The sequence below is a fragment of the Amblyomma maculatum genome, chromosome 3 (assembly GCF_055883805.1).
Source record: "Amblyomma maculatum isolate TAMU_Amacu chromosome 3, ASM5588380v1, whole genome shotgun sequence".
NCBI classification, from domain to species: Eukaryota; Metazoa; Arthropoda; class Arachnida; order Ixodida; family Ixodidae; genus Amblyomma; species Amblyomma maculatum.
In genome coordinates this window covers 98,026,910-98,053,693 of record NC_139346.1, presented here as the reverse complement: position 1 = coordinate 98,053,693, position 26,784 = coordinate 98,026,910, and the positions used below count along the sequence as shown (strand labels likewise).

The 26,784-nt window shown below is 46.3% G+C and overlaps 1 pseudogene; it reads left to right on the top strand.

The window, feature by feature from the left end:
- Window positions 1-26,784, top strand: part of LOC146195392 (uncharacterized) — a 53,034-nt pseudogene that overhangs the window by 2,251 nt on the left and 23,999 nt on the right.

Genomic DNA, 26,784 nt, shown 5'->3' with positions numbered 1-26,784 from the left:
GCTAAAGCAGAGAGTAAAGCTTTTAGCTATCAAAACTGCAAGCGCAATTCGATATGAGGAAAAAAGAAAAGAGAAAGAAATGCACGAGGAGCTTGAGTTTTTGCTTAGCATGGATAGCATCCAGCCGGGAAGATATGCAGAAGAAATAAAAGCCTTGAAACGACAACTTGAAAACATTGACACTGAAAAGTATAAGGCAGCAGTGATAAGAGCAAGGTCGGAAAAATTTTGGGCGGGGGAGACGCCAACTAAGCGAGCGCTGTCAGATGAGAAACGGCACGCGTATCAAAAGGAAATACGGCAAATTGACAACCGAGGTGCTGTAACTAGTGACCCTGCTACTATCAAAAATACCTTTATAGAACACTACAATGAATTGCTTGGCCGTAAACGCGAAGTCAAAAAAGGCTTTCAGGCAGAATTTTTGCGCCAAATGCCAAAGCTCGATGAGGATGTTAAAACGCGTCTAGAACGACCCATAAGTTTGACAGAAATAGAAAGTGCGATAGACGACCTTCCAATGGGAAAGTCGCTAGGACCTGATGGGCTTGGCGCTGCTTTCTACAAAGCATTTAAAGATTACACAGCCCAGATTTTGCTTAAAGTGCTAGATGAGTCATACGAACGTAAGCAGGTCCCACCTTCGTTTTCTACCTCGCACATTGTTTTGATTCCGAAGTATGATGAGCCAGGAAAACGCCTGTTGGTGGGTTCTTATCGGCCGATAAGCCTCACCAACGTGGATTACAAAATATACATGAAAGTGCTGGCGAAAAAGCTTCAAAGTGTAATACCGAGTCTGGTTGGGCCACACCAGACGTGCGGCATTAAAGGTCGAAGCATCGCAACTAATGTGCACGTGGTACGAACTGTTTTGGAGTGTTGTGACGCGATTGGATCTCGAGTGGCAATGATACAGCTGGATCTCGCCAAAGCATTCGATCGCGGTTCGCACGATGCCTTGTTCGAAGTATTGACACACTCAAACATAGGGCGAGTGATTGAGGAAGGTGTTCGAATGGTGTATGCGAACTGCACGACACGGATAATTGTGAATAGAGAGCTCACTGACAGCATTCGTGTGCTGTCGTCAGTGAGGCAAGGCTGCCCCCTGTCACCCCTACTGTTCGCGGCCTACCTCGAGCCTCTCTGCCGGTCTATCATAAACAATGAACGTATAACTGGTTTTATGCTGCAGTCAGCACAGGTCAAAATGCTGGCATATGCAGATGACATCGCTGTATTCTGTTCAAGCAGAGAAAGCATTCAAGAAGTTACTGCCCTTGTTGAAAAATTCTGCCGACAGACAGGCTGTGAAGTAAATTGGGAAAAAAGTGCCGGTTTCTGGCATGGAGACTGGGATGTTACGCCTGAATACTTTTCTCGTTTGCAATGGTCAAAATTGCCGACCCAGTATTTAGGCGTGCCGCTTGAATCGTACCAAGATCCCACCCCATTCTGGGCTGGCCAAGCAGAGAGAGCGAGAGAGAAAGCTGATTCATGGCAGGGCAAGCCGTTGTCAATGTTCTCACGCGCTTATGTGTGCAATGTTTTCCTTGTGGCAAAGATATGGTACGTAATGAATGTGCTTTCGGCGACGCGTGTTAGCATTCAAAAAATTCATCGTGTCTTTGCCGTTTTCATGTGGTCATCAACATGGGAAAAGTGCAGCAGAACCAACCTCTTTCTGCCTGTTAAGGCGGGGGGCTTGGGCCTTGTGCATCTCTTTTTGCGACAGGTTGTCTCGCGTTTTTTTTTTCCTTCGTGATCAAAACGACAAATTCTTGAGGACGGTCATGCAAGTACGACTGTGTAAAATGCTTCCAGAATACGTTGTCTGTTCCGGTGAGAATATGAGTGGCGCTTTAAAAGGGTACATGCGCGAAGTTGTCTTGTCTTTCAGAATGTTGCATGCGCGTTTTTCAATGGAATACTTGAGCAAAGTGTGTAAGAAGAAGCTGTACAAAGATCTTCTGGATGTGATGATACCGTTGCCGATTTACCGTGCACCACACCGTGGAGGCCCCGGACAGGATGTCTTAAAGCGTGTGAAAAAGATGCCAGTTAGGCCTTCAGTTAAAACGTTCTTCTTTAAGCTACATTCCAACACATTACCTGTTAAAATCTGGTTACATGAAAGAGGCTTATTCGTTCCCTGGACAACAGACTGTCTCCTTTGCAAAAAACCAGAGACAATCGAGCACGTCTTTCTGGATTGCTGGGACCCAGTCTTTCACTGGGATGTTCTCCAGAGAACACTAAAGAAAGACCTTCCGTTAGATCCGTATGGCATACGGTTCCTTCCAGTCGAGAGTGAGGGTATTCCTTTGGATTTAGTCATGGTCCTGAGCCTCCACAGCCTGTGGAAAACAAGGATGCAGGTGCAACATGCAGATGTCAACACGCGTTCTGTACGCGAGAACTTTATCGAGAGTGTGCTGCTCCTTAGAGAAACGTATCGGGTGCTTTCTGATCCACCTGACTGGATCAGTGTGCTTGATGAACTGGCTGTCCTCAAAAAATTTTAAACCTTTCGTGACAGCCGAAGTCTGGTTGTTGCGAGTTTTACCATTATCGTGGATCTTTTTTGAATTGATGTGAACTCAAAACAGGCAATAAAGAAAGAAAAGCCGTGGAGTAGTGATTAAGGTGCCCGTCTGAAGACCCTAAGGACCGATGTTCGATTCCACATTTGGTTGTAAAGTTATTTATATTTATTTTTTTTTTATTTAATATTTTAAATGTAGTCGTTTTATTTTATATTGTTGCATGCTTTTTCCACCCTGGCGACGCGTTTCTTTCCGGAAACGAGGGCCATCAACCATACAGGCCAGCATCAGAGCTCCGCGCGGTTTCATTCCGGACTTTCCAGGGTAGTACAGGAATTAGCTGAAATAGCCCCAATCCTGCATCCCAGATCCTGTACAGTAAGCCTGTATACGATTTCCTGTACGAATTTTATACAGGATTTTTCAGTAGGGAAGGGACTCCCTCTGCTTGGTCGACAATGGTTGCAAGCCATCCGACTCGACTGGAGCCGTATTTTTGAGCTCCACGCCATTTCAAGGTGAGATGTTTCTGCATGTTCAAGTCAAAGCGGCAGATTGTGCACGCTTCTAGACAGGTACCAAAGTTTGTTTAAGGACGAACTGGGGACGATTGCAGGAGAAAGAGCGGAATTGGCACTAAAGGAAGATAGTGTGCCGAAATTTCTAAAGACAAGAAGTGTGCCCTTTGCATTGCAACTTGCAGTCGAGGCAGAGCTTAAGAAGTTGGAAGGCATGGGAGTAATTTCACTAGTCGCGACGAGTGACTATGCCACACCGGTGGTACCAGTAGTAAAAAAAGACGGTAGCATAAGGCTATGCGGAGATTACAAGTCTACCCTAAATCCTTGTCTTGAAGCTGACCGGTACCCACTCCCGAGAGTCGACGAGTTGTTTGAAGCGCTCGCAGGGGGCCAAGAGTTTTCTAAGATTGACCTCAACCGAGCGTACCAGCAGGTAGTAATGTTGAAGTCTTCAAGAAAATACTTGACTCTTAATACCCATAAAGGGCGTTTTGTCGTTAACAGGCTGCCGTTCGGAGTTTCATCGGCACCTTCCAGTTTTCAAAGAATTATGGACACAATGTTGAAAGACTTGAAAGGTGTCAGCTGCTATTTGGATGATGTTCTCCTCACAGGCAGGACGTCGGATGAGCATTTTGCCAATCTCGAAGCGGTCCTAAAGCGGTTGATGGAGCGCGGGGTTCGAGTAAAAAAAGAAAAGTGTTCGTTCTTTAAAAAAAAACTGCGGTATTTGGGTCATGTTATCAGCGCAGCAGGAGTCAGCACAACGCCAGAGAAGATAGAAGCGCTAGTAAAAGCTTCTGCGCCCACTTGCAAGCAGCAGCTGCAGTCGTTTCTGGCCATCGTGAATTACTACAGAAAGTTTGTTCCACGATTGTCCACTCTTGCTAGCCCTCTTTACAAACTGCTGCGTTGCGGCGAGCCGTGGCGTTGGGATGAATCGTGTCAAGTGGCTTTCGAGGAAATCAAGAACGCGTTGACGTCATCCTCTGTGCTAGCGCATTACGACCGAGAAAAAACTTTGCAAGTGGCATGTGACGCTTCCCAGTACGGCGTGGGGGCAGTACTTTCTCATGTTGCAGAAAATGGAAGCTGCCGCCCGGTCGCTTATGCGTCGCGCACATTAACTGACACCGAGAAAAAGTACAGTCAGCTAGAAAAGGAAGCGCTTGGCATTATTTTTGCCATCAAAAAATTTCATTTCTACATCTATGGAAGATTTTTCACGTTGATTACGAACCACAAGCCGTTACAAACGATACTGGGGCAAAAGGCAGACATTTTGTTTCCTGAGCCGAAGTTGAGAATTTTTATGAAAACATCGACACATACCCAAAAAAAGAAAAATTAACTGAATACAAATAAACACGTGCATATATTTAGTCAGATAACTTTCAGCTAGCCAACTTGAACATACTTTGTGTAATCTATAACCAAATTTGGCCAGAACATTAGAGAAGCTCGGAACTCCGCCTCTTCAACACTATTAATAAGTCATCACCCAACAATATATAATATTTTGAAATAAATATAAAAGGTCGAACAACCATTGTCTGTCCGATTCTACGTGGAAACGGGAGGGGAAAGTTGACGCGCGCATTTGTCGATGCACCAACTATATGGATTTACTCAAGGTTGTGGATTTGGGGATGGGGAGGCTTTCATTTAAAAAAAAATGTTATGTGCGCGGTTGGCTTGAAGAAACAAGGCGTTTGTGAAGACAAAGATCTATTTATTAGAACTTGACTCGAGCGGTGCGCGTTGACGACTGCCCATCGGCGCGCCGATTCGCCGAAGTCATCTCTCTCTCGACACGGCTGGCCGGTGCAGACAGGGAAGGGCTGGGGTAAAGGAGGAATGGAACGTCGAGAGGGTCGTTGGTCCTTGGTTCACACGCGCAGCTCTTGCGAACACAACACCGCGGCGTGAACTGCGCGCTGTTTGAGCGGTTCATTGTTCCCCCTAGTCTACGCGTCTATGCGCAAGACACAACAGAAAGCATCCCGAGCTGCGCCGCTGCGCGGCCTCTTCCCGAAGCGTTCATTTCAGAGCTTGTTGAAGACGCTACAATACTTGTGAGAGCTTTTCATGCCTTTCTTTAATTTCTTCCTTCAATAATATTCTTTTTCATTGTGCTGTGCATAATTTTCTCTTGCGCCTATATATGTTACAGTTGCTCCGGTTTGTGCTTGCTACATATCTGTGAATAGCAGAGCTGTGAAATGTCGCCGGAGTACGGATTACAGAACCGGCGGGAAACCATCGGCAATGTCGGATTCAGGGAACACCGTCATCTTAGACCGTGACTATATTATTTTGCAGCATTCCATTGCTTCATAATTGGTTCTATATAATCTCCTATCAGTCCCAAATGTTCTCTTTCCATATTCTCCTCGAAACAACTGCGCGAAGCATGACTTCAAGAACTAAGCGAATTTTCGTGCGGGTTACATGCAAACAAGTGCGTCGACTTATTTGCTGGCTGCGATATGAGCAGCATTTGCGCCTTAAATAGAGAAGCCGTGCATAACAGATGTGTGTGCTACCAACGCGCGACAGAACACTGCAGGCAGCCATTTGCGCAAAGTGTTTTGACTGCGCAGCGCGCCGCAATCAATTAGTAGCCAGATATTACGCACCCGGCTTTGTACATATATTCTGGACAGCGTCCATTCTGCGCAGCGCGCAGGAAGCCATGTTTGCTTAGTTTTTAGATTTTGTTCAGAGTTAGGGCAGTTTTGTGTTTTCAGAAGTACAGACGGTGTTTTGAAGACTGCGCGTGCGGTCTGTGTAAGTGAATTTTTCAGTGGGCGGACATTATGTGCGTGATGTCGCTTAATGATTAGGCTATAATTTAGTCATAATGAACCCCCACTTTTATGATGGTAATATCATATTGAGGAATTGAAAGCCATGAACAGTGCAAGTGAGCCCCTTTTTAAAATTTTCTTAATCGACGCTTCCTTTCTGAGCGCGCGCCTTCAGGTGAGGGCGTTGTCAGGAAGCGGCGACAATAGGAGAGCGGTTTAGCAGCCGCACTTCGAAGGCGGAGGAAAATAACAAAACAAGCAAAAAGGCGAATAAGCCGTGTGAGCACTGCGGTCCTGTCACTGCAAAGTAAGCAACGTGCTCGCGAGACACACAAAAAATTCACGGCCGGCTGAGGCGACCATATCGTCCGATATACATTGCTCGCGCAGTGCTCGATCACGGCGCGCTTTTTCTGGCGAAATGGGACAAGACGTCAGGTCCGCCTGTTCGGCAATTATAGCTTTGTGCCTGAAGTACCGTATGCATGAAGTGCACGTCATAGCCATCGTACAAAAATCTTGAAACCGAAGCAGCGATCCACGTATTCTAATTCTATAGCAAAACATTTGGGAGTAGAAAAGAGCAAGATGTGCATGGTTCTTTAATGAACAATATGTTTAACTGAACGGTTGAATAGTGACCGCAAAAATATTACTCATATTGCTCTTAGCTTTAAGATCTGGCATTGACAACCCCATCCAAAAAACCGACTGGCAGTTACAGGTTGTTTACATCTGTTGATGAACAGGTAGGCCATCATGCTATTATTGCAGGCATATTTGTTCATTTTTGTACCTCTGCTTATTACAAGCAAAACTTAATTTTGTTCCCTACTGCTAGGAATGCTGCACCTCTAACAATAACCACTGTTCAGTCGCTTTCAGTAAAGGTACAAAAGGGATAAAATGCGCATGCTCTCTTAGGATAGCCTGTCTTTTCAGGCTGCAAATAACACGCCACTGCTGCTCGGTACCTTGGATGGGGATTTCAATGGGGGTACCTGAGATGTCTAGAAATTGCTGTAACATTTATACCAATCACTGCAGTAAAACACAAAAGGTACCACTGCATCACTGTAACTGCTGCATGCACGTTTAAGGGGCTTTATTTTATTGCCTGTTCTTATAGACGTAGGCCCTCTTGCTATTGTATTTGTTCAGCAAGCAACCGTCATTCATTGCTTCAATTTCTATCTTTCCACCACTTTCTTGTTGCTCCGGGTGTGATCATTTGATTTCATTGCTCAAATCATATTGTTTTACTATGTGTGAATGATTTAGCCTACACATACATGCTTTCATTTTTTTAGATGCGCATCGAGAGTGTTTTCTACGTAGAAATGGATCGTTTGAGTTCTATTACTGGTGCGAAAACCGACAGTTTGGCACCCCCAGACGATGTGTGTCCTGTAGTTGGAAGGTGAATAAAGAAGATGATAATCAGTGAAAAAGCCTGCCTAAAAAAAAGGTAGCACCGCATCACAGTAACTGCTGCATGTACCTTTAAATGTGCCTTATTTTTATTGCCTATATTTACAGACGCTGGATCTCTTGCTATTGGCTTTTTGCAGTAAGCAACCGCGTTTCATTGCTAAATTCCTATCTCTCCACCACTTTCTAGTCGCTTCGAGAGTAATCATTTGATTTTATTGTTCAAATAATAATATTTTATCACGGGGAGAATGATTTCGCCTACACATACTTGCTTTAATTTTTTTATATGCGCATCAGGAGTGTTTTCTATGTAGAAATGGATCGATTCAGTTGTATCACTGGTGCGAAAACCGACTGTTTGGCACCCCCAGACGATGTGTGTCGTGTGGTTGGAAGGGGAATAAAGAAGAGGATAATCAATGAAAAAGCCAGCCTAAAAAAAGCTAGCACTGCATCACTGTGTTACGACCGTGCATCATCCGCACTTGCGCGCTCTATTGTTCGCCTGTGGGCATGGATAAGTGCTGTGGATAAGTGCTGTTGGTACAAGGGCGCTAAGTGAGCCTGTTTCCAGGAATTCTTTTGTGTAAGCCTGTTTTGCTTTGTGGAGACCCTGCAAATGCCAAATTGGCCCTGTCAAGGGAACGTCTAGAAAGATATAAAGAAATGTTCTCCTGCGGGAAATAGCCGGAAGGGCTTTCGTTCAATTGTTCAACCTTCCCGTCGAGAAGCGCTATCGTCCAGTGAGGAATGCCTACTGTCCAAAGGAGACGACAGAGTGAGACGTCCGCTGACGTGCAGGACAAGAAAGGAGCATGACGTATATGGCCATTAGATGATTTCCCGGGAATGCTGGAAAGATTTGCAATTGTCGGAAAGGGACAATGCTGCGATCAGTATGTGGCGCGCACGTGCACTTGGGTTTCTGAGAAGGAAATCCACTCACCGGAACCAGCATATTGGGTCTTTGCTGAAGAATAGAAATGTACCTCCTCGCCGTTCCCAAGCTCTTCCCGCCAACAAGTGACCACGCCCAACGAAACAATGCCGGACCAGTCATTGCATCAGACCATCAATGCAGTGATGTGTTCGATTGGATGCCGATATCTGAGGGGCGTGCCCTGGAACTGGTTGGTCAGCGTCTTCAGAGAGGGGCTGGACATAGGGGGTTTTAAGGACATTGCAGAGCACGAAAAGACGCTCTGAGCCCTGGGTAAACGGCTCATCCAGACGCTTCTCGCTATGAACTCTTAACGCTTGCCATTTTGCTGATGTACCCTTCTTCTTCATGTAAATAATCATGTAAATAAGTTTTCTCAAAGTGCCATTAAACCTGCTTGTATATATCTTACCAACTTCGAAGATTCAATCCTTCATGAACCCGGAGTCTCTGCACGCTACCAAGTGAAGGCCGGGTCGACTTAGCCCCAGCGTCACGACAACTGGTGACCAGCGTTGGGATCTGAATCTACAAGCCACAACATCTGGTGACTGGAGGTGGATCTGAATCTACAAGCTACAACATCTGGTGATTGGAGGTGGATCAGAATCTACAAGCCGCAACATCTGGTGATCGGAGGTGGCATCTCAAGCAACAAGCAGGCGCAACAATCGGCCAACAAGAGAGCAGCTCGGAACATCGATTGCATGTGTGGGTGAGTTGCTTTTCTTCTGATGTGGACCAGGTTCTAGAACAGGGTTAGATTTTAGAACTGGTAAAGAGTGTTGAAACGCCTTTAGGTTTGGTAGTTTGCACAGTTGTTTTGGAAGTAGCCGACACTCGGAGCGATCATGGACCTACAAAAGCTGCAGAAACCGGAACTGTTGCTACTATGTGAGGAATTGGGAATTGATACAAGTGGTTTGGCACGAAAACCCTTGATTTTAAAGGCAATCACTGGTTTGGGAACCGATGATGAGGAGCTCAGTGAAGCATGGAACCTCATCGGACAAAAAAAGAAAGAGCGGGAAAAAGAGGAAAAGAAACGTGAGCGTGAATTGAGAGAGAAGCAAAAAGGCTGGAGCTAGAAATTGAGCTCCGGAAATTAGAAGTAGAGTTGAGCAAGAGGTCGGGCAATTGTCCCCAGCTAGCGGTACCTCTTCTCAACAAGGAGGCAGATTTCAAGATGTCAAAGCACATGCAGCCATATGTGATATCAGGGGATATCGGTCTGTGTCTGGCTAACTTCGAGCGAACCTGCAAAAAACTGTCCTTCCAGCGAGACACTTGGTCTCAGAGATTATTGACGGTTCTGCCCTGCGAGGCAGCGGAGGTTGTCGCGCGGCTAAGCAAGGAGGACGCGGACAACTACGAGAAGGTCAAGGCTTGCCTCCTGATTTTCGGAGACAGAGTTGTGCAGGCCTTAACACGTTCAAAGGCGCGAGAACTAGCTACACTGCTCATTCCAGAAAAACCCACAGCGGAGGAAACGGCAGTTAAAACAGTGGTCGATGTGGAAGATAGCGGGTCAGAAAACTTTGAGAGCGAGGCATCTCAGATAAGTCAACTTGAAAGTGAGCTGGATGAGACGCAGAATGAGGACGTTTTTGAGAGTAACCTCTTGCCGCCAGTGTCTAGTAATCTCACGAGACTTTTAAGTGGAACCCGAGAGGACTTAGCTATGGAGCAAGCCAATGATCCCAAGATACAGGAGATAAGGGAGCGCCATCGCGCCACTAAGACAGCAAACAATATTTCTTTCGAGATAAGAAAGGGAGTGCTGTATCGCTTATTCAAGGATAAGCGGGGAGTAGAGCGGGACCAATTAGTCGTTCCCCAAAAGTACCGCGAAGACTTACTGCAACTTTCCCATGGCAGCTCGTGGTCATGCCACCTTGGAATAAGGAAAACAAAGCAGAGACTGTTGCAAGAATACTATTGGCCTGGATGTTTTAAGGACACGGAAAATTTTGTACGGTCATGCGACACGTGCCAGCGGGTTGGAAAGGCGCAAGATAAGTGGAAAGAGCCGATGGTGTTAGTACCAATCATTACCGAGCCGTTTCACCAGTTAGTAATAGATGTAGTTGGGCCACTTCCTGTGACAGAGTCAGGGTACCGTTATATCCTCACTATGTTATGCCCAGCCACAAAGTTTCCAGCTGTTCCGCTGCGCGAGGTGACGTCCGAGAGTGTAGTGGATTCGCTGCTGTCAGTGTTTGCACGAGTTGGATTCCCTTCCGAGGTCCAAAGTGATCAGGGTAGCGTTTTCACAAGTGTCCTCACCACCTCATTTCTCGAGCGATGCGGCATTAAGGTAGTGCATAGCTCGATCCACCATCCGCAGAGCAACAGCGTAGAAAGATGGCATTCTGTTCTCAAACGAGTCCTGAGGGGACTGTGCTATGAAAACAAGCGCGAATGGGATACCTGCCTGCCTGCAGCACTTTTCGCTTTGCGGTCAGTGCCGCACGAATCCACGGGATTTAGCCCAGCCGAGTTGGTGTACGGAATGTCACTGCGCTCACCTTTGCGAATGGTGCGCGAAGCCTGGGAGGGGCGCGGAGAAGACCCAACAGTAGTAGAATTCATTCTGAACCTCTTGAATCGCTTACATAACACTAAGGAACTCGTTGAGGCCAGCATGAAGTCAGCCCAGGCTCGTTCCAAAGTGTACTATGATAAGTCAGCCCGTCAAAGGACGTTTCGTAACGGGGACAAGGTGATGTTGCTAAGAGGTTCAAGGCAGAATAAGCTCGAAGTACAGTGGGAATGACCTGCTGAAGTCGTTGCAAAGCTTTCTAACACTAACTACGTAGTGAAAATCCCCGGTAGGCATAAAGAAGTGCGCATTTATCATTGCAATCTTATGAAGCCTTATGTGCAGAGGGAAGCCGTGGTAAACGTAACGTTAAACCTTCCCGAAGAGATGAGGGACAACTTGATTTGCCTCAGCGGAAAAGGAAGCAACGCTCAGGAGCTTCTCAAAAAGACGGAGCAGAGAGGAGAACTAAAGAAATCCCAGCTGTCCGATCTGGGCGAGATAATAACGAAGTTTGAGGCCTGCTTCCTGGACAGACCAGGCAGGACTGATTTGACTGAGCACGATATTGAGCTGACTTCAGACGTGCCAGTGCGATCAAGGTGCTACCGATTTTCTCCAAGGCAAAGAGAAATTCTCGATAGGGAAGTAACTCGCATGCTGGAATTGGGAGTAATAAAACCCTCGGAAAGCGATTATGCTTCGCCTATGATCTTAGTAGAAGCTCCAGGTAAAGACCCTAGGCCTGTGGTAGACTACCGAAAGCTAAATTCTCTCACCAGGGATCAAGTGTATCCTATTCTGAATATTGAGGAGAGAGTAGAACAGGTCAGTAGAGCGGCATATGTGACTACGCTGGACCTTACTCGAGGATACTGGCAAGTACCGCACACTGAACGCGCCAGCAGATACGCGGCTCTCGTCACTCCGACGGGCAGCTACCAGCCAACAATGATGAGTTTCGGGCTCAAAAATGCTCCATTTTGTTTTTCCCGACTCATGAATAGGGTTTTAAAGGGGTGTGAAACATTCGCGGTGCCTTATTTAGATGACATTGCGGTTTTTTCCGACTCATGGGCGGACCATATGGTACATCTAAGAGCTGTACTGAGCCTTTTGCGTCAAGCTGGACTAACCGTAAAGGCCGAGAAATGTTGCCTGGCAAGGGCGACCGTGGACTACTTGGGTCACAATGTAGGTCAAGGTTTCATGAAACCCAGCGAGATTAAGATTTCTGCGGTAGTAGACTACCCGCGGCCGAGCACGAAGACGGAAATTCGGGCATTCCTGGGGCTGACGGGATACTACAATCACTACATCCCTAACTATTCAGCTTTGGCTAGCCCTCTGACCGACACTCTCCGCAAGACAGAACCGACAAATGTAGTCTGGGACGAATAAAAGGAAGCCTCCTTCGTAAGCCTGAAGGCTTGGCTGATTAGCCGTCCGGTATTGCGAGCTCCAGACTATGACGGAAAATTCACTGTCCAGTGTAATGCCAGTGATCGAGGGCTAGGTGCTGTTCTCTGCCAGAAAGATGACGACGGTAATGAGCACCCCGTGCTCTACCTGAGCAGAAAACTGAGTTCTAGAGAGAGGGCTTATTGCGCATCAGAGAAAGAGTGCGCTTGCATTGTGTGGGCCATTCAAAAATTGCAGTGCTATCTTGGAGGGGCCAAATTCACCGTAGAGACGGACCATTGCCCCCTGGCTTGGCTGCAAACTGCGACATCGAAGAACAGTCGCCTTCTTAGGTGGAGCTTGATTTTACAGCAGTACAATTTTGAAATAAGATACAAAAAGGGGAAGTTAAATGGGAATGCGGACGCGCTTAGCCGCTGTTTCTAAGCGGTCCGAGGTGTTCCTCGCCATGTATCCAAATTGATACTCAGGTTCTATTTTTTTTTCGTGCGCTTGAATATATGGGACTATGTAAAGCAGCACGTTTGATTTTCTAGGAATACGTGGGTCCTGAACCTCTTGAGAAAGGGCTTTTCTCGAACAACGATGGCAGTTTTCTTTTAACCTGGTCTCTTCAGACGGGAGCCGAGTGCTTGCTTGGACATGTGGTTGAGTTTCAGAGACAGCTCAAGCAATTTGGCCTACGACAATCAAGACAACGCGACAAGCAGCAGCGAGCTTCAAGCGTTCATGTGCAGGCCATTAAGTCGTCTCTTCATGCAGCAGCTGCGACTGCTGCCCTCCGAGACTCTTCTGGCGGGGGAGGAGGCTGTTACGACCGTGCATCATCCGCACTTGCGCGCTCTATTGTTCGCCTGTGGGCATGGATAAGTGCTGTGGATAAGTGCTGTTGGTACAAGGGCGTTAAGTGAGCCTGTTTCCAGGAATCCTTTTGTGTAAGCCTCTTTTGCTTTGTGGAGACCCTGCAAATGCCACATTGGCCCTGTCAAGGGAACGTCTAGAAAAATACAAAGAAATGTTCCCCTGCGGGAAATAGCCGGAAGTGCTTTCGTTCAATTGTTCACCCTTCCCGTCGAGAAGCGCTATCGTCCAGTGAGGAATGCCTACTGTCCAAAGGAGACGACAGAGTGAGATGTCCGCTGACGTGCAGGACAAGAAAGGAGCATGACGCATACGGCCATTAGATGATTTCCCGGGAATGCTTGAAAGATTTGCAATTGTCGGAAAGGGACAATGCTGCGATCAGTATGTGGCGCGCACGTGCACTTGGGTTTCTGAGAAGGAAATCCACTTACCGGAACCAGCATATTGGGTCTTTGCTGAAGAATAGAAATGTACCTCCTCGCCGTTCCCAAGCTCTTCCCGCCAACAAGTGACCACGCACAACGAAACAATGCCGGACCAGTCAGTGCATCAGACCATCAATGCAGTGCTGTGTTCGATTGAATGCCGATACCTGAGGGGCGTGGCCTGGAACTGATTGGTCAGCATCTTCAGAGAGGGGCTGGACATAGGGGGTTTTAAGGACATTGCAGAGCACGAAAAGACGCTCTGAGCCCTGGGTAAACGGCTCATCCAGACGCTTCTCGCTATGAACTCTTAACGCTTGCCATTTTGCTGATGTACCCTTCTTCATGTAAATAATCATGTAAATAAGTTTTCTCAAAGTGCCATTAAACCTGCTTGTATATATTTTACCAACTTCGAAGATTCAATCTTTCATGAACCCGGAGTCTCTGCACGCTACCAAGTGAAGGCCGGGTCGACTTAGCCCAGCGTCACGATAACTGTAGCTGCTGCATGTACCTTTAAATGTGCCTTATTTTTATTGCCTATATTTATAGACGCTGGATCTTTTGCTATTGGCTTTTTGCAGTAAGCAACCGCCTTTCATTGCTAAATTCCTATCTCTCCACCACTTTCTTGTTGTTCGAGAATGATCATTTGATTTTATTGTTCAAATAATATTATTTTATCACGGGAGAATGATTTCGCCTAGACATACATGCTTTCATTTTTTTAGGTGCGCATAGTGTTTTCTACGTAGAAATGGATCGATTAAGTTTTATCACTGGTGCGAAAACCAACAGTTTAGTACTCTTAGGATAGTTCTCTCCTGTGGTTGGAAGGGAAATAAAGAAGAAGATAATAAGTGGAAAAGCCAGCCTAAAAACTTACAAAGATGGCGCAAAAGCAAAATGCTGATCGGGGTGAGTGTCTGATTAATTTTATATCCCACTTCACTTGCTAGGTGATCTAACTATTGTGAAAGAAGGCCAGGTCGAGACGCCAAAGTCGTGACGGCAAGGCAAGGTACGCCGTGTCAGCGTTTTATTCTGATGGTGAACCCAGGCGCGTGCTGGAGCCGGCGCCGCGGGACGATGACGATGGTATGTACAAAAGAAAGATGATTATGGTATGTACAAATGAAAGGAGATCCGTGGAAGGCTCACACTATATATGAGGCACCTTAGTATATTTGTGCTATAGTCACTGAACATTGTGTAGACAGTGAATTTTTTCTCGTTCATTTATTTTGAGTAACGCACGAAATAGAATAATACGAAGTCATCCACACATGTAATGCCCATATATATTAGATGCGTAGATGACCTCATTAAATGTGTTCCTATGTGAGCATGCAAACATTTCTCGAATATATTAATATCCCGATCTACATCTCGACGGTCTCGTCAATCTCGTTCACCGCTAACTCGTCGCAACTCCTCCCCATCATACGCCGGCGCCCACTCGGGAAACTAGCGAGTGCAGCGCCCGGGAGTGACGCTGCATTACCGACCTGGACTGTCAACTCGGAACTGACCCTCGCACCCAGACGTAACCTCATTGACATTTTTGTGGACGGAGTATCAGTTTCTGCCCTTATTGACACTGGCGCCCACACTTCCGTCCTCACACCCGCTTCCTCATCTGCGGTTCGTGTTGGTGATGGCAATACAGCTACTGTGATCGGTATGTGTACTGCGAGAATTACCATTGCCGACCGCCACATCCCTGTCCTATTTACAGTCCTCTCCAGTTGCCCTCACTCGACTCGACTTTTTAACTGCACCTTCCGCGCTCGTTGACTGTCCCAAGTAGCACAAAGTGGGCTATGACGTCGGGGCCCGCGTTGGGCCCGTGAGGGCAGCCCATACGGGCCCCATGCGGGATTTGCAACACGTACCCAGAAGAGCCCCGCGTGGGCTGCCCAATTCTGCCGCTATCGGTCCCAATCTGTATCCATGTGGGCAGCCCAAATAGGGCTGCCCGCATTCAGCCCAGGTAGACGAATGTGGGCAGCACACCAGAATCAATTATGGGTCCCACATTTGTCCAGGCAATGCCATCCCATTGATCAAGGTTTTAATTTTTAAGTCGATTAATCCCTTCAATACCTGAATTATACAGGCGCGGGATTTGCGAAAGCCAGTCCGTTTCGGGCTGACCCACGTGCTTCCCTGATGGGTTGAATCTGGCATTTTCGGGGCTGCCCAAATTCCAATAATCATCAATTGCGAAACATTAGGCGCTATTTTTTTGCTTGAATGCGACACTCATTAACATGAGAGAAATTAGATCAGCCCATGCGTTTCCTACACAAAACCCAAATTTCATTTGCATCGGCCCTAAAATTTCCCAAGCGGGACCCTTGAGGGCCAGATGTGGGAATATGTACTCAGTTAGCCCTTTCCACGCCTATATAATGCCCAAATGGAAAAAGCAGGGGCAAACCCAATTTGGGCTTGCCCGCTTGATCCCTAAAGCGGGCCCTCGTGGGCGTTATTGTGGTTGCCCAAGCCCAACTTGCCCATACGGGCCCCCGGTGGGCCATGTAATGTGTGCTACTTGGGGTTCTTCTGGACTGCTTCATCTGGACCTGCCACTCTGTCCTGACAAACAGGCCTCTGATACCTCAACGCTCCGTCTCCGCTCCCCTACATTTACTAGTCTGCCACCAGAAGCTGCAGCGTATGTGCTCATGTCACCTTTCCCCTCCGTTCCTGATGGCGACTACGTTGTTTGCGACGTGACACTGCAGCGTAGAATCGCTCTCCCTATAACAAGGTGCACGTAGAAAATAACAACGCTTATATTTCAGTCTTGAACTTCGGCCTTTTTGAGCACGTTCTTCCTGAGGGCATTACTCTCGCCGAACTGACCCCACTGTCTGACGTCACAGTTGCCGCTCTTTTGCCTGAACCTACTGCTAAAGTGTCGACACAACCTGCACCGTCCCCATCTCTGGAGCCCCGCATATCAGGAATGGTTGCATCTAATTTGCGCCCTGACCGTGCTACAGCACTTACGAGTCTTCTGAATTCGTACAGCGATATTTTCAATTTTGGTGACCGCCCCTTAGGACAAACGTCCCTCGTTACACATCGTATCGACACCGGAGACGCCCGCCCAATTCACAGAAGACCTTATCGAGTCGCCATTTCTGAACGACGCGTCATACAAGATGAAGTGGACAAGATGTTAGCAAAAAACATTATAGAGCCTTCGAGCAGTGCCTGGGCGTCGCCTGTCGTGCTTGTTAAAAAAAGGACAATACCTGGAAATTCTGCGTTGATTACCGACACCTCAACAAAATTACAAAGAAAGACGTTTACCCGCTTCCCAGGATAGATGATGCCCTTGACTGCTTACACGGTGCCAGCTATTTATCTGCCATTGATCTTCGTTCCGGTTATTGGCAGATCGCAGTCGACGAACGGGACCGAGAGAAGACCGCATTCGTCACTCCCGAGGCCTGTATCAATTCAAGGTGATGCCTTTCGGCCTGTGTAATGCGCCCGCAACATTCGAGCGCATGATGGACTCTCTACTGCGCGGCTTGAAATGGACGACGTCCTTGTGTTATCTCGATGACGTCATTGTATTTTCTTCTACATTCGAGAGCCATCTCCATCGCCTTGATGCCATTCTTGGCGTCTTCCGAAGAGCTGGCCTTCAGCTGAACTCGAAGAAATGTAGCTTCGGCCGACGTGAACTCATAGTGCTCGGTCACGTGGTCGACGCCCGTGGTGTTCAACCCGATCCAGACAAAATACGTGCTGTAAGTGCATTTCCTACACCCTGTTGTACCAATGACGTGCGTAGTTTTATTGGGGCTTTGCTCCTATTTTCGGCGGTTTGTACCTAACTTTGCGGAGACGGCTCGTCCACTTACCAATCTTTTGAAGAACGACGCTCCATTTTGCTGGGACCAAGAACAATCCCAAGCCTTTTCTGCGCTCATTGCAGCCCTCACCAACCCGCCCGTCCTGGCACACTTCAATCCTTCGGCACCAACGGAGGTACGCACCGACGCCAGTGGCACGGCCGCTCGATGGAAGCGCACTAGGTGCGGCCTGCTACGTCGTCCGAAACCGGCGGGAGGCGCCTACTTCCAGTCGCCACCGCCGCGGCGCCACCGTTCAGGGACAGCCGCGCGCGGAGAGCTGCGCCTGGCTGCGCTTTGAGGGAGGCGTCGGCGTGGTAGAAGCCTTTTATTTTAAGGATATAAGAGCTCCGCTTCACACAATTCGGCAACAAGAATTCGGCAACAAGCTGCCAGCGCTATCCAAAAAAACATTTCCTACTATGAGCAACCTCTGTGAAAATGCGACATGTAACCAACCTTTCTATCTCATTATGAGAAATTTTACGGTGGAATTATGAAGATGTTTATTAGGTTCAATCTAGATGATAACCTGGGATCTTTGACTCAGTGGCAGACCTTAAACTTTGTACGCCAGAACGCTATCCGTTATGGCTTCCCGCATTTTTCATGACCGGACTAAGTAAGCGCGCTTGATAGAGCCGGTCTGCTTCAAGGTGCTACGTATATGCGCCAAAAGTTTTTATTACTATTTTTATTGGCTGCTGGCAAACCCATACAATTTTGCTGGTTCGTAATTTTCAATGGAAGAACGCGCATCGAGTGTTGCTGTTGTGAAACTCTTAGCTTTGATCACAAGAACGTTCAAGCGTCAGAGCGCAACTGCAGCCGAGATTCAGCGAGCAGTCGAGTACGCTTATTTAATGGCGCCACACAAAAAGGAAGAAAATTACCAATCGCAGACGGAAAACCTTTCTTGAGAGGTTTATCCCATAGCTATGAACATCGCTCCACTGTTGAGTTGACATTTCCAGACCAGCTTGCTATCAGTGGGGGCAGCAACTCGATATCTTGCATAGCGCCTTAGCATGGACACGATAATTATTTTTATAGATTAGCTGCAGGTACTGTGTACAGTGAGAAAACATTGATGAAACCAAAAGTTTACACAGCTGGCTACTTCGCCGGACCTCTTCAGACTTCATCATCCTGTTAATGAAGGTGCTCGTAAGCTGACAAAGGTTGATTACTTTCTTTGCGGGGTACATCAAGCCTCCATTGCCCTTGGTTTTCATTGACCTGTAACTGGTCCAGTTGACTCATATTTCCTGCAACAGGTTTTTGCTCGACTGACATGTCGCCTCAAAACCATTACCAAATATCGAATAAATTAAGCAACAACCTGGTAGTGCTAAACAAAACTAGGAGTTCTTAAGTCTCCTTGAGGAGCCTCGTTAGAGTGCCCGCACTTTGCTACCTGCTTATTTACCGTATCCCGTAATTGCTGTCTCTGTTGCATATCATTAGAATACAGCCTTAAGCCACCGCATTATATGAAATAGCGCCCTACACATAGCTATATAAAGCCCCTCTTTACCGAAGCCGTACGAACGTGCCCTATAGGAGTATACTGTGCCTGACTTGCGGTCTAAGGGTCCCACTTTAAATAATTCCCATTTCATCCTTATGTCTTATTGACTCTCTCTGGTTTGGCAGCTCCTGCCACATTGAACATGTCATGTGTTCTCATTGCGCCAAAGGTGTCTGGCCATATCACCAACTAAAGTGACTCTTACCAGAGAGGTTTTTTTCCGAATTTCCACCGACAGAGCGGGCGCCGGATTTTCTGTGGAACGTGGCTTTTCATTTTATCGCATCATTTTATCAAACAGTCTCAACAGTATAAAGAAATGTTGTATCCACAGGCTCCTTTACTTGCAAGGCCACTCAGACTAGGGCGGCAAAATTTAGAACAAATTGCATGCTTATATATATAAAAAAAGCCTTCGCAGCTTTTTCTGATATGTTCTCACAACATAACCTGCGAGAAAAGCTTCTGGTGCTACCTCATCGCGTTCATCTTCGTGTTCATCTGCTTCACTACACATCGTTAAAAAACCTAGTTCACTGGCCAGCCCCTTGATAACTATATAGGTTAAACAACGTGACGAGAACACAGGAAAAGAGGACGACACAACTAGCGCGGTTGTGCCGTCTTCTCCTGTGTTCCCATCACGTTGTTTGCCCGGTTAACCTATAATTAATCTCCAACAAGTCCAATCTGCCGTCCCTTGTAGCAAATTCAATGGCAGCTGATAGGGCATTATGCTTCAGCATCTGGACTTTTTAACCTCAGCGCCGCTTTCATTTCAGAGGAAGCGAGTGCATTTGCACTCCTCACTGCTGTCTTTGCCTAAGCGAGCTCAGCCGATAAAATTAGAGGGTCTCTTAAGCGGTGGACGGCGAAAGCCTACCCTTCTCCTATCATTTGCCTCTCATCGTTTGCCACAGTAATATTGGCAGTTTCTCAGTCATGATGAGTCTGCCTTCGTAGTCATTGTAGCCCTTATCACTCATAACTAAGCAGGTTACTCATTTAGAATCAGCAGTGGTCATTCATTGCATGCCGTCGTTTCACATATTGGTAATTTCGTAGTCATTAACAGTAATGATGAGTCATGCCTAGCTATTATAGTCATTACCACACATCGCTAAGCACTTTTACTCATTTCTAATCAATTGCGGTCATTACATGTCGAAGTTTGATATACTGGTCATTATAAATCATTTGAGTCATTATTAACCATTATTAGTCATTAGCATTAGTCATTACCTCTATCAATGTCTATTTATAACTTTTATTGATTACCTATCACCATCAATCATTTTCATTCTTAATCTCCCTCCTTGCACGTCCGCTTTTGCAACTGGCACACCAGTGCACAGATGCGACAGATAACAAGCACAGCTTCTGCGAATAGATTTTCGCTCCATGAGCCTAGAACGGCTTCCGCCTTAAAAAACAAACGCATCCAGTCTCAACATTAACGTGCTTGCACACGCGCGCACAAAAAAGTTTGCATTTACCACCCAGACGCGAGGCGAACGCGCCCAGAAAGGAAGCAAACCGCGCGCTCCGAGCCACCGACCCCGGCGGCGACGTGGAATGGAATGGAATATAGGAGCGTCCCCTTTGAAACGGGGTGGTAGCAGTAGCTATCATGCTCATTCTTCTCCATATATCTTAATTATTGATTTAGAATTGTTAGCTAAACCATCATTCTATTTATTAAATTTTGCACCTGCATTACTAACATTATGTCACTTCTCTGCTTTTAAGCCACCAATCTTCCAGCCGTTTTTTGCTAGTTTCCACCGCCGATTTATTCACCCGACCACTGTTATCTCTAAACCCCAGAGCTTATGAAACAGTGATTGCACCTGCATCAACTTCCGGATGGATACCATTGCATTCGAGTATAATATGGTGAATTGTTTCACTGGAGTTTCCGCATACAGCACATGCGTCATCTCCATTGTTAATCTTCTTTTTGTAGCTGCGTGTTCTAAGGCACCCTGATCTAGCTTCAAAAAGTAGGGCACTGCCTCTTGAGTTATCAAAGAAATCTTCCTTCCTGATCTGCATTTTCCACTTTCGGTATAATTCCACACTCTGTTTTTTTTTCATCGAATTTATCCAAGTTTTAGCTTCTGTGTTTTTCACCTGTTGCTTAATGCTCTTTATTTCTCCGTCCTTGTTACTAACATACTTACTAGTTAGTTTCCTAGTTCTTTTCCTCCATTGTGAGTCAACGCTTTTTAGGTACAGGTATTTAAATACCTTAGCTGCCCATCTGTTACTGTCCAATTTCCTCAGGCGTTCCTCATATAATATTTTACTCTGAGCTTCCCGTACTTCGAAACATGCCCAGCCCATATCTCCCTTTACCGCCTCATTCGTAGTTTTGCCGTGGGCACCTAGTGCTAATCGTCCAACGGATCTCTGATTTGTTTCTAATGTCGACTGTACCTCTGATTTTAGGCATAAAACCGCATTTACGAAAGTAAGTCCGGCCACCATAATTCCTTTCCAAATACCCCTCAATACCTCATACCTATTGTATCCCCACAATGCCTTATGCTTCATTATCCCGGCATTCCTTCGCCCTTTGGCCTTAAGTGATTGCTCATGCTTTCCAATGTATGCCAATCCTTCGTTTACCCATACCCCCAAATATTTATATTCTGCTACTCTAGGTATTTCAAGGCCTTGAATTTTAAGACCCCGATCAGTTGAGCTGTTGAAAATCATCAGACCCGACTTAACTGCGCTGAAACTGAAGCCTAGAGCGTCCCCTTCGTCTCCGCAATACTTAACTAGAGTTTGCAATTCTTCCAGACTCTCAGCTAGCAGCACAATATTGTCTGCATACATCAAACCGGGGAGGCGCTGCTCTACCGCCTTTCCACCTAATCTGTATGACAGGTTAAAACCTAGGTTACTGTCTTGTATCCTCCGTTCCAGGTTTATCATATAAAGCATGAACAGCACCGGTGATAGAGGACAGCCTTGTCTTAATCCTTTGCATACTTTGACATCCTCCGTACTTCTTATCCCTTCCCACGTAATTTCTACTTTGTTATCTCGGTATATTTCCTGTAGGAACTCTATTATCTCATAACAGCTACCTTCTTCTTTTAATATGTTCCACAGGAGTTCCCTGGGCGTCGAATTCACGACAGTGAGCCGTGCTGCTCTTTGCAAGATAAGTTAGGGTAGGCTCCACATGCCTCACATGTATTGCCGTTCTTGGGCTTTTATAAAAGCTGAAACGTAAGACACGTCGTACATTTTTGAAATGCCTACGTAAGAAACGAATATGGGAATGCGTGTGTTTGATGCCTGTATTGAGTAGGAATGGGGCACCATTTATACCGATATGAAGTGCAAGGCTGTCCTTACAGCAGTGTTGCTGAAACTTTCAATCATTCATTGTCTGCACTCCCATGAATGTCATCGTCAGCAAGACCTGGCAATGAGCTACTTGATGCGACTCTTCCATTGTGTCAGCAAGGCTGTTAAAGTTTATGAGGCTGTTGAGGTCGACAACGACGAAGAATGTGCTTAACAGCGTGCCATTTTCGGTTATGCTGGTGAAAGGGGCACCTGTTGGAGACATGGCTGCCAGTGTCATGGCATCCCGGTCCGGACTCTCCATAACGGCTATAGAACAAGGCATACACCTCCACAAGGTTAATGGTGGATAACTGCGTAGGCGTGCTGAAGAGCCGCTTCCAGTGCTTGCAAAAATACTAGACGCTCCTCTACCAGCCAGAGCGTGTAACATGTGCCGTGTTGCATAACTTCTTTGGACGTCTTCCTGCCTGCAGACGAGGAGGGTGCTGCTGGCTTGGACAAGAAAGGGTCACATCTGTGTACCGGCTACTTGGAAGTGGGATCACTATTGCCATGCATACCTCTAGGGAAAAGCCATACAGAATCATGTTAGCCTGTTCCACAGAACATGCCACCAGAGCTGGCTGGCACAGCTGCCCATGGTGCGGCAACAGCTGCGGCGTCAATGCCAGCACAACAATCGGCTATGATATACCACACGTAGCTGACCAATTCATCGCAGGCAGCCAAGTGCAGCGCCTTCTCGTTTCATGTCTGTGCCAGAAACCTTTGTGATAATGATGAATCTTCTCGAACCTCATCTGTCAAGTCAAATTTGTCTTCGTACCCCCCCCATTCACTGTTGCTTGCAACCGTGCATGTTGGTGTTTGTGTGTGTGCCTGTGTTTGAGTACATAATTAAAGTGTTTCACAACGAGGCAGCAATTGTGATGCCTATCGGAATGGGAAAGTCTCACAGAAGTTTTTTAGAAGCACGTGTATCAACTGTGCCCCTTTATTTTCCTGCAGCGTTTCACACACTTGAATATGCAGCAGCGAAACCAACTGCCTGCAATAGCACAGGCAGTTATTTGCACGTGCTGCACGATTGTGCTACACAGAGAAGACATACACGAATAATTTTTTAGAGCCTGTAAGCTGGCACTGTACTCATCGCAGGTCTGACACACTTCAGAAACAAGAAATGAAAGTATTGTGCATAAAACTGCGACTCAGAGGCATGACACAAAATAATAGTTGCTTAATGATTACAGGCTTGCATAGTAGTTGTCATAGGTTTGGCACATTTCAGAAGCAGGAAACAAAGTATGGCTCTTAACAGTGCAGAAACATGACACAAGTAGTGTTATGTACAATGTTTGCATAAGGTAGTCTCCATTAGTGAACCTTCCAGGACTACAGGCCTGCATATACTGTTAGGACGCATAGAAAGCATTTGCTTAATGCTAAACAGTGTAAAGCTGACAAATTGAATGCATATTGCGAGTTTTAGTGCTCACAGTGATTGTAGCGTACGCAGAAAAACATCACATATGCATCAAGCAAATGGTGTGTGGGCAGAAGGTATCGCTCAAAAACAAAGCAACTCAGTCATGAGAACAAAGAAAAAAAATACAGAGCACACTACAACGAAAGCTACATCGAAAGCCCTGTCACGGTGGCACTGCAGTGAATGAAGGCTTCGGGTTCAGTGACGGCAGGGGTGGAAGCATTCCCATGATCATGTTCTTTCCTAAACTATCCAGCTACATACAAACAGATGATAATGCAAGGACAGAGCTTCATTTGGCCTACACTACATGCTTCACAGTCGTCTTGCATTTCCTAAAGAGAAACAAATAGAACCACGGAGCCTGCACGTTGCACTTTAAGCACTTTTCTCATCGATACTAGTAGGCTCCGACCGAAAACACCTTCGCAAGTTGTCTTTGTCCATTTCCGTGTCAAGCGCTCCATGAAATTTTATCGCTGCAGGCCCTGGACTTCGACTGCATTCTATTAGATTTTCAGCATGCTCACGGCACTTGCACGGTACTTCGATTACCGACGACACTAAAAAAAGCAGCACCTTCTCGGGGAATCAGCTGTTTGCTTGCAGGCCGCCATGTGCACGCCATAACGCCGCCGGCGCACCCTCGCGGCAACAAAAGTTACCTAATAGCAAGTATAACTACACAACTAAGAACGCTTCAACTTGAGCTCAATGTTAATCAATACTAAAAATAGTATCTTGCCAAAAAAAACCTTTGTTTGTTTTATTTATTGCGTATTAGTTGCGTCGTGTTAGAAAAAGTTAGGAGACGGTCCCTGCTCAGTTTTGTGCCACACTGTGGCATCAACGTTTGCCGAGGATTCGGGACTACTAGGGCGGAGCCACGCTAAAAGTCGCTGGTAATTGGACGATTTCGCATACTCGTCACGATTGACGTCTCAAGGCTGCGTCACAGCTTCGTAATTTTGACGTCACGCTCACAAACTTGTGAGCGGAGTCCGTAATTCGGCCCCTGCTTACGTTGTCGTACGCCCCGTTTATGTCCAGGAAGGCCAAATACAAAGGTTTATTTCCCACTCTAGATATTTCGATGCATTGGGTAAGCACGAACAGGCAATCATCTAAGCGCCTACCATTTCTAAAGCCGTTCTGAAGTTCTCCGAGTATCTTGTTACTTTCAACCCATGCTTGCACCTTTAATTTCACCACCTGCATGGCTAACCTGTACATTACAGATGTTATGGTAATCGGCCTGTAGGATTTTATGTGCATCCTTTCTCCTTTCCCTTCATAAATCAAATTCATTTTACTCTGCCGCCAGCTGTCCGGAATTTGCTTATTTGCTATGACTGCTACCAAAGCTTTTAACAACGCTTCCTTACTTTTTGGACCGAGTTCATTAATCAGCTTGATCGGAATTCCATCTATTCCTGTAGATGTGTTTTTAGGAATATTTTTTTCTGCCTTTTTCCAGTTTAGATTGGTCAGTTCTAAGGTGCTTTGCATTCTGCTACCTTATGTTGCTTCCTGATTTGCGGAGATTACCCTATCCTCGTTCTTAAATGACTCGGCTATAACTGATGTAATGTAGTTCACTGCGTTGTCCCCCTTTAAATAATTTCCCTCGTTATCTTGAATCCGATCTTGCTTTCTTTGATTCTTCTTCCCTAGCCAGCTTATATGGTTCCAGAATTTTCTTGCTCCGCATCTAGAGGCATCGTGTATATCAGCCATCCAGCGATCGGTGAACTGTCTTGTTTTACTTTGGACGAGGGCCTGCACTTGAAGTTTCTTTTGTCGATATGATTCCCATTTTTGGTCGATTTCCTCCTGAGAAGCCTGTGCTTTCTTTGCCATTCGGTGTTCCCTTGAAGCAGCCCGTCGTTGTTCAATAGCTTCCCTGATTTCCTTATTCCACCAGCTCCGTGGCTTCCTCTTTCCATTCCAGCGGTTTGCTACTTTAACCTCCTGAATTTTACTCCTTATGAGTAGTTCTACCTGTTCATAATCCCAGTCTTCCATGGGGCTTTTCTCTATTGCTTCCTCTATGTCTGCTGCTATCTGCGCTATTTGATCGTCGTTTAATTTTGCGTTTACGTTTTGTCTAAGTTCCTTTTCTCTTTTCATCAAGAGCCCCATCTGCAGACTAATACGTTTATGATCACTTCGCAGACTACACTCCCCTTCTTCGTCTATTTCCATTTTTGTGACCTTGCTCTAAATTTCCTGCTACATTAGACAATAGTCAATGGTCGTCTGCCTGTTGCGGAATTCCCACGTGATTTGGCCTTCACATTTTGTTTCTCTATTTACTATAACTAGATCGTGTCGCTCGCAGAAATCTAGCATTAGCTTCCCGTTACAATCCGTGTATCCATCCAGATCGTCGATGTGGCCGTTCATGTCCCCCAGCAGAATAATATTGGCCCCGATTCCAAACTGGCTTATATCGTCGCTGAGACATTCAACAAGATCCCTGTTTTCTTGCCTGCATTGATGTCCTGTTCCTAAATAAACTACCCCTAGCCATGTCCTTATGCCGGCAATGGTTCCTGAAACCCAGATATGTTCTTTACAAGATGATTTAATTCTTTGCCAATTTGTTCCCTGGTGTATCAACATACCTACGCCTCCACCCTTTCTTTCCGTTCTCGTTCTGTTGCACCCTTCCTAGACGTAGCCTTCTATAAAAAGCGGATCTTCTAGATCCCTGAGATGAGTCTCGCAAAGAGCGTACACACCTATTTTGTCATCCTTCAACTGCTGTTCTATCTCTAGCCATTTCGCTCTTTTTCTATCTCCTTGCATGTTTATGTAGCTGATCCTAGTGTTAAATTTCTTTTTTGTACTTTTCTTTCTCGACCTACTCTTTGCCATTTTTGGGGGCTCAGCCTCCATTATTACACTTTCTTCTGCTTCACTTCTAACTACCTCTGTGCACGGAGTCCTCGCGGACCCCCTAAAAAAGCTACAGCCCTGCCTGCCAAGCGCCAGCCGATCTCTGCTCCGACCCTTCTGTTAAAATGAATGCCATCTCGCTGAAAAGCCC